Below are 10,705 nucleotides of genomic sequence, written 5' to 3' on the forward strand. Positions count from 1 at the left end.
ATTATGGATAATTTATATAATGTATGAGATATTTCTTTGTCCATGAGTTTATTTATAAAGAGTTATGAGAGACTTATGTAGATAAAGTCCTTGGAACATAATGACCTTGCAAAGAATTATAAAGGTTATAATTATGAGATTCTTATGCATCAAAGCCTTGTTCCTAAATATGTTCCAAGTCATTGTATTGTCAAGAATAAGGACATTGACAAAGCTCAAAGGCTGGTACAAGATAAGCCTCCTTATTTTGGAAGTAAGCAATTGATGTCCTAATTTGAAGTATGTGAGATACTTGGGGATAGTATATGCATGCTTGTTAAAGAACAAGTTCACTAAACATGACCTACTATGAGAGTTCCAGTTGGTATTTCACTCATGTGTCTATGAAAATACTCTCATGTGTTAATGGTGTAAGTAACCCTTACACTTATGATAACAGGACATCTTTTATGTAAATTGTCATGCTTTGATTCCACCTCGACGGGTCTGGAGGTGACCAGATGCTTAAACAAAGTGCTTTTGGGTCTGCCATGAAGCATGCAAAGATGACTGAGTTGTCTGGAGATGATTTATCCCCCAAGTGATTCGAAAGGGACATATCTCATTTGCTCTTGGCTTATATTCATTAAAAACCTTTGGCCAAAGTAATCTTGACAGATTAATATGATAGCTATAGGACTAATATGGATAAGTTAGAAAGTAGACATTGAGCCAGGCTTTTTATCTATCTAGGATATATGATGAAAGGATTGAATTACACTAAAATACTATGTGCTGAAAGGTTAGTCAAATCATATTGACTCTCTAACTTTTAGGTGGTCATGATGTATTGGTAAATGTGACTCATGATTTATAAATATAACTATAAATTCTTAATTGAATTAATTTATATTTATTATGAACATGTTGGGAACCTAATGGGTCAGGCACATAATGTGAATTGTCAAAATTAATTTGAGTTAAATTGGATGTGATCTAATTGGTTTTATAGAGGCTTAATCCAAGTAAGTATTGGGTTAAATCAAATATGATTTGATGGAGTATTAAATAAAGGCCCAATTAGCCTAAAACATTTTATAATCCTTGTTGGATATAAAGTAGGTCAATTCACTCTATAAAAGAATCCCTTAGTCACCTCTTGAATATATAGAAGAGTTCTATTTTGTTTTCTCATGTGTTGAGAGAAGATCACATCCTAGATGAAAGAAACACAAGGGAGCTCAAAGTTGAGTGGTTGCTAGCACAAACTTTGGCTTGGGTATTCACACACTTTTAGTGAAGAGATTTAGGCAAATCACTATGTGGATCCTTATTTGAGGGAGGACAACTATGTTACTATAGTTTCATAAGTCCTAGTTGGTATACAAAAGTTAATAACGAAAAGCCATGGAGGACACCACCAAAGAAAGTAGACTTTCAGGTATGTTAAAATCTCTCTTATAGTTTTTATAGATTAGTTTCAATTAAAGTGATCCATGGCTTAGGAGATTAAAATTTTAATAACATTATGTTGCATATGAGTCATCTTAGCATGATTTAAATCCCCAATAGAATGGTGATGATGTTTGGAGGGGGAAAAAAGGTAAGGTGATGGGAGATTCTATTAAAGCAATGGTTGTGCAAAAAGGTTAACAGGACCTGCACCATTTTATCAAGTGATACTCATTAGTTGGAATTGTAGAGGGCTTGATCAGCCTTTTACGGTTCAGATGCTCCGAAAATATTTAATGAGATTTAATCTCAATGTACTACTTTTGTTGCAGACTAAGAAGTTTAGTGTAGAGATGGAAAGGCTCAGAATAATATTCAGATGTGATTCTTGTTTTTCTATTGATTCAGTTGGAAGAGCAAGTGGACAGGCAATGCTATCGAATAATGGAACAGATTTGACACTTAAATCATTTTCTTCTAATCATATTGATGTAGAGATTCAGTTAAGGAATGTTGTTTGGAGATTGATAGGATTTTATGGGTACTCAAATGTTCCAGATAGATCCTTGGGGTAGGATTTGCTTCAAACGTTGCTTAATCAATCATTAAATCCTTGGCTGTGGTATGGTGACTTCAATGAAATCTTCTTTGATTGTGAATAAGGTGGTGGAGCAGCCCGAAGGGAGGGTCAGATGCAAGCTTTCAAGGAAGCTTACGAAAATTGTGATTTGAAAGATCTTGGCGTCAGAAGTCCTAAGTTTTCTTGGTGGAACAATAGGGATGAGGAAGCTCATATTCAATGTAAATTGGATCACATTGTGGCTATTACTAATTGGATTAATAGTTTCCTTATATGTGCAGTCTATACAAAATCATTCTAGGCTTCAAATCATTTAGTAATTAGATTGGATTTGGTTCATTAGAGAAGAGTTAGATGGAAGCGAAGATTCCACTTTGAGGCTACATGGTTAAATGATGCTACATGTGAAAAGTTAATTGAAGATGAATGGGGGACACCAGTGTTGACAACTTCAAATTTTATTGGTAAACTTTCTCATACGAAAAAGTCTTTAAATTCGACTAATCCTAATCTTATGAAAAGTTTACATGATAGAATTCCAAATAAAAGGGAAGAATTGCAAACGGCCTTAGAATCTGAAAATGAGGAAGATATCAATGAAATAAAAACTATCTAGTAAGAGATTCAGATATTGGCCAAAAAAGAAGAGCTGATATGGTGACAACACTCCAGAGTTGAGTTGCTAAAGGTAGGGGATCATAATTCAAAATATTTTCACCAAAAGTCATCAAAGTGAAAAAAAAAAGAACTTGGTTTGGGTAATTAAAAAAGTGGATGGTGAATGGTTAGATTCTCAAGATGCTATCATAGCCAAAATTAATGGTTTCTTTGCTCAGTTGTTTACTTCATCTAATTTGTGTCGAATTGAGGAGGTATTGATGCATATTCAATCTTGTGCTCCTCAAAACTTGATGGATGATCTAGTTGTAAATGTTTCTTTAGAGGAGGTTAGAATAGCTCTATTTCTAATGGCTCTTTTGAAAGCTCCTGTTCGGATGGATTACCTCTAGTTTTCTATCAAAGGTATTAGGACATAATGGGAGGTGGCATTCATAGATTTTTGATTGATTTTCTAGAAAGGAGAGTTAATCTTTGAGAAATTAACCATACTCATATTGCAATATTTCCAAATATTGCCCATCTAAGTTGTTAAGTAACTTTAGACCAATTATTTATGCAATGTCTTCTATAAAGTTGTGTCTAAGGTTATTACTAATAGATTAAAGCAAATTTTGCCATTGATTGTTTCTGATAGCCAGAGTACTTTGTTCCTGGTTGTTTAAGTATTGATAATGTCATATTAATCGATGAGGTTGTGCATTATCTCCATAACAAAAGACTAGGATGAGTTGGCAACTTTGTGTTGAAATTGGATATGAGTAAAGCCTATGATAGAGTAGAGTGGCCTTTTGTACATGATATTTTGATGAAGATGGGATTGCCAACAATGTTTGTTGACAAGATTATGGAGTGCATTGCGATAGTCACTTATTCAGTTCTTGTCAATGGTGCCCTTGGAAGCAAAATTTTGCCTACAAGGGTATTAAGACAAGGTGATCCTTTATCCTCTTCTCTATTTGTTATTATTACTAAAGCCCCTTCTTATTTGTTAAATGCAGCAACAGTTAGCAGAAATATTTTTGAATTGAAGATTAATAGAAGTGACCCAACTTTGACACACTTGTTATTTGCCAATGTAGTATGATTTTTGGTAAAACGAAATGCAAGATTTGAGAAATTTAATTTAAGAGTATAAGTTGGCAACAAGCTAGAAATAAATTATGATAAATTTGCTATTTTTTTTAGTTGAAATAAAAGTGAGGAAGATATAGAAGTAATCAGTCAATTGTTGGGAGTGAGAAGAGATCAATTTGGGCGGCGGGGGGTAAGTATCTTAGTATGCCTCTTATATAAAAAGCATATATTTGAGAATGTTAAAGAGAAAGTTCTAAAAAAAATTTCTAATTGGAAGAACAGGATGCTTTTGATTGCTGAGTGAGAGCTACTCATTAATGCGTGGTATAGTTTATTCCAAATTACATGATAAGTAGCTTCAAACTACATGATTGACTACGTAGGCAAATAGATTCTATTATGGCTAAATTTTGGTGTGGGATGTGATAAAAATTTTGAGATCCATTGGAAGAATTGGAGGTCCATGTGTTTGTTGAAATACTCTTGAGGTATAGGATTCTAGAATACAAAATTTTTTACTTTGGCTATGATGATTAAGCAAGGGTGGCGTTTTTAGTGCTATAATGTGCTTAAAAAAGGAAAGGCATCACAAAACCAAAAACTTCAAAGACGGAGCAAAGTATATATTTGAAACTTTATTTTCATTAAGCATTAGTAGAAGCGTATATTCACATAATACATGCATTACTCTTGTAACAACATGCAAAAACAAGTGTTAGACATCAACTTATATAACAACATGTAAGCATACACGTATAACAAGAGTTGACAGTAAATATAATTACAAAATAAAAATATAACAAAGCAAAATGCATTCAAATAATTTGACTTGTTGACTTCATGCAAACATTAATAACTTAACACTCCTTCTTAATTTTTGTGTCCTGGACATTCAATTTGCTTTTGAGATATTCAAATCTTGGCTTTAGCAGTGTCTTGGTCATTATATCAGCTAGTTGTTAAATTGATACTTCACCATTCTTTTCAGCATCTATAATGTCATGATACTTAACATGTATATGCTTTGTTTTATCATGGAAAACTAGATTCTTGGTCAATGCGATGGTTGACTTATTGTCCACTAAAAAATTAGTAGGCTTGCTTTGAATAAGATCCAGATCAGTAAGGATTTTTCTTAGCCATATGGCTTGATTGGAAGCTTCCGCTACTAAAATGTATTCTACTTCAGCAGTGGATTGAGCAACTAGAGATTGCTTGTGAGAGTTCCAAGAGAAAACTCTATTTCCATGTGAGAAAACAAACCCAGATGTGCTTTTTGAGTCATCAACATTGCCTGCCAATCAATATAAGAATATCTAATAAGATTGATATCAGATTTGCTAATGAAATGCATTGCTAGGCTTTGAGTACCTTTCAAGTATTTAAGGATATGTTTAGCACCACCAAAATGAAGATTGGAAGACTCTTGCACAAATCTTGACATTAGACTAACAAAAAACATAATATCTAGTCGAGAAGTGTAAATATAAAGTATGCACCTAATCATGCTTCTATAAATTGAAGGCTCTTTAAGCTTACTTCCTTTGCTGGTGGGGTATTTTTGACTGACAGGGAAAGGAGTCAATGAAGGTTTGCATTGATCCATGTGAAACCTCCTTAGAACTTTAGCTATATAGCTCTTCTGTTGGAGTCTGATTCCATCAGAGTATTGATTAATCTCAAGTCCCAAAAAATAACTCATAGGTCCAAGATCTATCATGTCAAACTCATATTGCAAATTTTTTTTAAAAAATCTATACCAAGACATCATCTCCACCTGTTATCAACAAGTCATCCACATGATGGATATAATCAAATGTGAGTGATCCTTGGAGATAAAAGTATATAAGGTAGCTTCATTGCAGCTTTTGGAAAAGTTTTGCTTCATCAAGTACTCATCAATTCAACTGTACCAAGTCAAGGAACCTGCTTTAATCCATACAATGCCTTGTGTAGCTTGTAGACTTGATTCTGACTAGGCAATAGCTCTAAACCATTAGCTGCTCAACATATATTTCTTCATCTAAGACCCCATTCAAGAAGGCTAATTTAATATCTAAGTGATAAACTGTCTAACCAAATGCTATAGACATGGCAAGCAACAATTAAACTGTTTCGAAACGAGCAACAGGAGCATATGTCTCCATATAATCTGTGCTTGGTAATTGACGAACACCTTTAGGTACTAGATCTATTTTATGCTTCATGACATTGCCATCAGGATTAAGCTTCTTTTTGAATACCTATTTGACTCCAATCACATGATGATTATGAGGTCTATCTACTAAACTCCAAGTCTTGTTTTGGTTTATCATTGCCAATTTTGCTCGTATTACTTCAAACCACTCAAGTATTTAGGAAGCTTTAGTAAAGTTGCCAGGTTCATCACTGGCAACAAGACTTCTATGGTAAACATCATAGATAGATTGTGTGCCTCTAACAAGCTCATCACCAAAGTTATCATCAGCATCTACATCGTCAGTGTTTAACTCATCTGTTGGCAAGTTAACATTTGCAATAATGGGAGTTAAAACATTTCTGCAACAGTAGATTGCATATTCCAATTCCAACTAGAATTTTCATCAAAGGTAACATTTCTATTGACAATAACTTTATCAATTTTAGGTAAGTAAATGCAATAAGCCTTAGATTGATTACTATACCTAATAAAAATGCCTCTGATTACTTTCTATAGGAGTTTGTCACATTCAGCTTTAGGCACATGTAGGTAACATACGTAACCAAATATTCTGAGATTATCCATATTTGGTTTGTAGCCATGCCAAACTTCATATGGTGTTTTGTTCATCAAAGAACATTTGGGAAGTAGATTAAGCAAATACACAGCTGTGTTTACAACTTCTACCAAGAATTTCTTAGGCACATTTGTTTCAAAAAGTAAGCACCTAGACATTTCAACGATAGTCCTATTTTTTCTCTCACTCACACCATTCTACAGAGCCGAATAAGGTGCAGTCAACTAATAAAGGATTTTTATTCTGTTGAGATAATTAGTGAACTCCCTAGAGGTATATTCACCTCCATTATCAGATGTCATGGTCTTGATTTTACAAGTAGTTTCAAGGTCAACTTTAGCTTTAAAAGTTAGAAAGAATTCAAACACTTGAGATTTTGCCTTCATGAAGAATATCCAACAAAATCTGGACATGTCATCAATAAAGATCAAATAGTATTTACTGCTAGACAAAGATTCAACACTCATAGGTTTCCCAACACCTGAATGAATCAATACAAGCTTGTTCTTAGCTCTTTTTTTGGATGCATAAGGATATGGCTTTATAGATATTTTCCCTAGTTGAGAAACACTGGAAACTACACCTTTGTTACATAACTTGGGCAAGTTTTCAAGCAAATGAAAGGAACTTGCTCGGCTAAGTAAGGTGTAGTTGCAGTGCCCAAGTTTCTTATTGTAGAGATTAGCTTCATTTTCATTAGATTGTGTAGCCTACAGACAGATTTCTTTCAAGTCTAAAGAGAAAATTCTATATCTTATTGGAATGCCCATAAGATATTTTCCACAAGGTTCAAATATTGTGCATGCTAAGTCTTTGAAAAGCAAGACAAATGAGTTCTTTACCATCTGTCCAATGCTCAACAAATTTTGAGTTATAGAACTTTAGAAATATATCTAAACCCCGATAGAGATTTCACTCTTACAGTGCCTTTACCCATTGCATGAAGATAAACTCCATTACCTATTTTTACTCTTGACTTATAATCTTTGTCCAAACTAACAAACTCAGCTTTAGAGGGAGTCATATAGTTTGAGGAACCATTGTCAAGAAGCCACTCATCATTATCAATCTTATATTGAAAACTAGTTGAAGCCATGAACAAAGTCTTTTTTGCTACTTTAGCTTTGTCAATCATCTGTGGAGTATTTTCATGAACAATTGGCATATTTTTACAAACCGTGTGAACATGACCAAGTTGATTACATATCTTACACTTAGCATCAACTTTGAACTAAAATTTTCTTCAAGATGATTCTGTTTTTTACAAAAAGAGCATACCTTGAACTTATTCTTTTTGTAAGAACACTAACCTACATGAAAGAATTTTTTGGCCTTCACTTTGGAATTTTTGTTTGTAAATATCTTTACAGAGGCTTTACCTTTGTTTTTAGAAAGCAAGGCCTTCTCCACGGAAGTCTTATCTCTAGTTCATATTCTCAATTCAACAACTTGCAGAGCACTGGCAATTTCTATAATTAAGATGCCAGGCAAATCTTTTGACTCCAATAGGGAGGCTATTGTAGCTTTAAACTTCCCTGATACATTTTGAGAATTTTTTCAGTTATTCGAACCTTATTAAGCTCTTCACCAAACATTTTAACATAGTTAACAAGCTTAGTAACTTATCCATGTACTCTTTCACTAATTGATTCTCCTTCATACGCATCAAATCGAAGTGCCTTCTCAAGTTTTTAGTCTACATATGTCTTGTCTTAGATCTCCCAACAAATTCTTCCTGTAATTTAGTCCAAGCAGCTTTTACTGTCTCACACTCCATAATTCTACTGAAAATGTCTTCTGATATAGCAGATTGAATAAATGAGAGTGCCTTGAACTTTTTTGCAATCTCTTCTTCATATTGCTTGACTTGTGCAGCAGGAACATTTTTTCTCAGTATGTGCAGCTCAACATCCTGTTCTACAGCATTCCCCAAATTATAACCTTTCAAATACATCTTCATTCTCACAGCCCATACACCATAATTTGAGCCATTGAAGATTGGAGGAAGCTGTTAGGTTCTATTAGGTGTTGTCATTGTGACAGTGGACTCAACTAGGAAACAAAGGGTTATAGAGGCCACTAAGAACTCAAGTGAACTACAAGAAAGTTGTCTGAGGTCCTACAAGGATTGTGGGATGCTCTGATACCATGTCATAATCGAACTTAAGAAAGGAAAGGCATCACAAAACCAGAAACTTCAAAGGTAGAGCAAAGTATATATTTGTAACTTCAATGTCATTAAGCATTAATAGAAGCTTATACACAGATAATACATTCATTACACTTGTAATGACATGCAAAAACAAGTGTTAGACACAAACTTATATAACAACATGCAAGCATACACGTACAACAAGAGATGACAGCAAGCACAATTACAAAATACCAATACAAAAAAGCAAAATGCATTGAAATACTTTGACTTGTTGACTTCATGCAAATATTAGTAACTTAACATTCAGATGGAGACTGACACGATAGCTTGTAAGGTTTTAAACACCCGATACTTTCATCATGAGAGTTTTTTGAAGGCATCTACTGGGTCCAATCCTAGTTATCTGTGATGCAGCATTAAAGATAGTCAAGATTCAATCCGAAAAGGTTCTTATTGGAGGGTTGGTGATCGGCAGAAAATTTTGGCAAAGATAGACACTAGGTTCCTTATGATACCCCTAGAAAGGTGATCACATGTGTAGTAGTGGTGGCAGATTCAACTAAAGTGGTTGAGTTTATCCATCATGATTCAATGGAATGGGACGTTAATAAGGTAAATTCCTATTTCCCTCTTCATGGGTCATCTTCAATTTGTTCATTGCCATGAAATTATCGTAGGCCTGAAAATCGACTTGCGAGGTTTACATGTAATCACCTTTGGTGGTTATGAAGTTAAGTTGGGTTATAAGTTGTTAGGCATGTTAGATGGCTATACTGGTGCTTTTGTTAGTTCAAATGATGATGCTTCTAAGGTGTGGAAAAAGACATGAAGGCTACATGTTTTTAGGAAAATCTTAGTCTTTTTATAGAGAATATTTCACAGTTGCTTACCTGCGATGATTGCTTTGGCTAAGAGAAAGGTTATTATTGATACCATTTGTCCGTTATGTTCACAAACTGCTGAGACAAATTTGCATAGTTTTTAGGAATGTATTTTTACAAGAGCAGTAAGGTTGAGTGCCAAATGGGCTTTTAGAAATGTGGCAAGTATTTATTCCTCGGTAAGAGAACGGTGCTATCTTTTGTTGCAGCAAGTCAAGAAAACAGAGATGGAGGTGACATGCTGCGTCTTATGGGCAGTATGGAAAAATCGAAATGAATTTATATTTCGTAATAAAGGGTCTGATCCATTGCAGGTTGAACAATTGGGAATGGGTATGAGCACTCAATAGCGAATAACGAACTCTGGTGGGGTATCTACCTCAAGACCATGGGTGGGGTAAAATGTGAGCTTGACATTGCCGTCAAGATATAAATTAAATTCTGATGCTGCGTTATTTGAGGAGAATGGCGTTACAAGAGCCACTGCTAGTTTTATTGTTCGAGATATCAATGGGAAACTGGTTTTGGCGAGAGCTGCAAAATTGGGTGCTATCAAAGGTGTGACTGAAGCAAAATTAAGGGCTTTTTTTATAGGCTTTGAAAGTATGCAGCAGGGAGGAAATTCATATTGAAGAGGCTGAGGTGGACTGCTTGCAAATGATTAGCTGGGTAAAGAGCAAAAATTTCTATTGTATATTAGGGCACTAAGTCAAAGACTGCTCTGACATTCTAAGGCAGTTAAACTGCAATGTGGTGATACATTGCAAGATGACGGTAAATGGTGTGTTTCCTTTAATTGCCAAGAGTAACAGGAGTCAAATGTTGAATTAAATTTTGTGAAAAGTTAAGGACGGACTACCAGTTTAAGGTTGAGCAGCTACATAACAGTGGGAAGGGTTAGATTATTGGCAGGTATGATAGGTACTCTTTTTTCCTCTGTATGGGTTTTGTCCCATTGGGTTTTCCCATATAAAGTCTTTTAACGAGGCTTATCATCTTGCAGTAGGATAATTACAATGTGGGATTTATTTTGATTGAATTTTTTGTTCATATTGTAATGTTTAATGAGTATTTCAATGAAAGGAAATTCTCTTTCTCTTTCTCAAAAAAGAAAAAAAAAATCATCAACATAAATCGATAAGCAAATTATGGTGCAAATTTCTTTGGATACCTTATTATGAAATTTCATTTAAAAAGTCAAAACAAA

This window comes from Theobroma umbraticum, unplaced genomic scaffold, assembly GCF_002168275.2.
Source record: "Theobroma umbraticum cultivar Fairchild unplaced genomic scaffold, ASM216827v3 scaffold_106.0, whole genome shotgun sequence".
Lineage (NCBI taxonomy): Eukaryota > Viridiplantae > Streptophyta > Magnoliopsida > Malvales > Malvaceae > Theobroma > Theobroma umbraticum.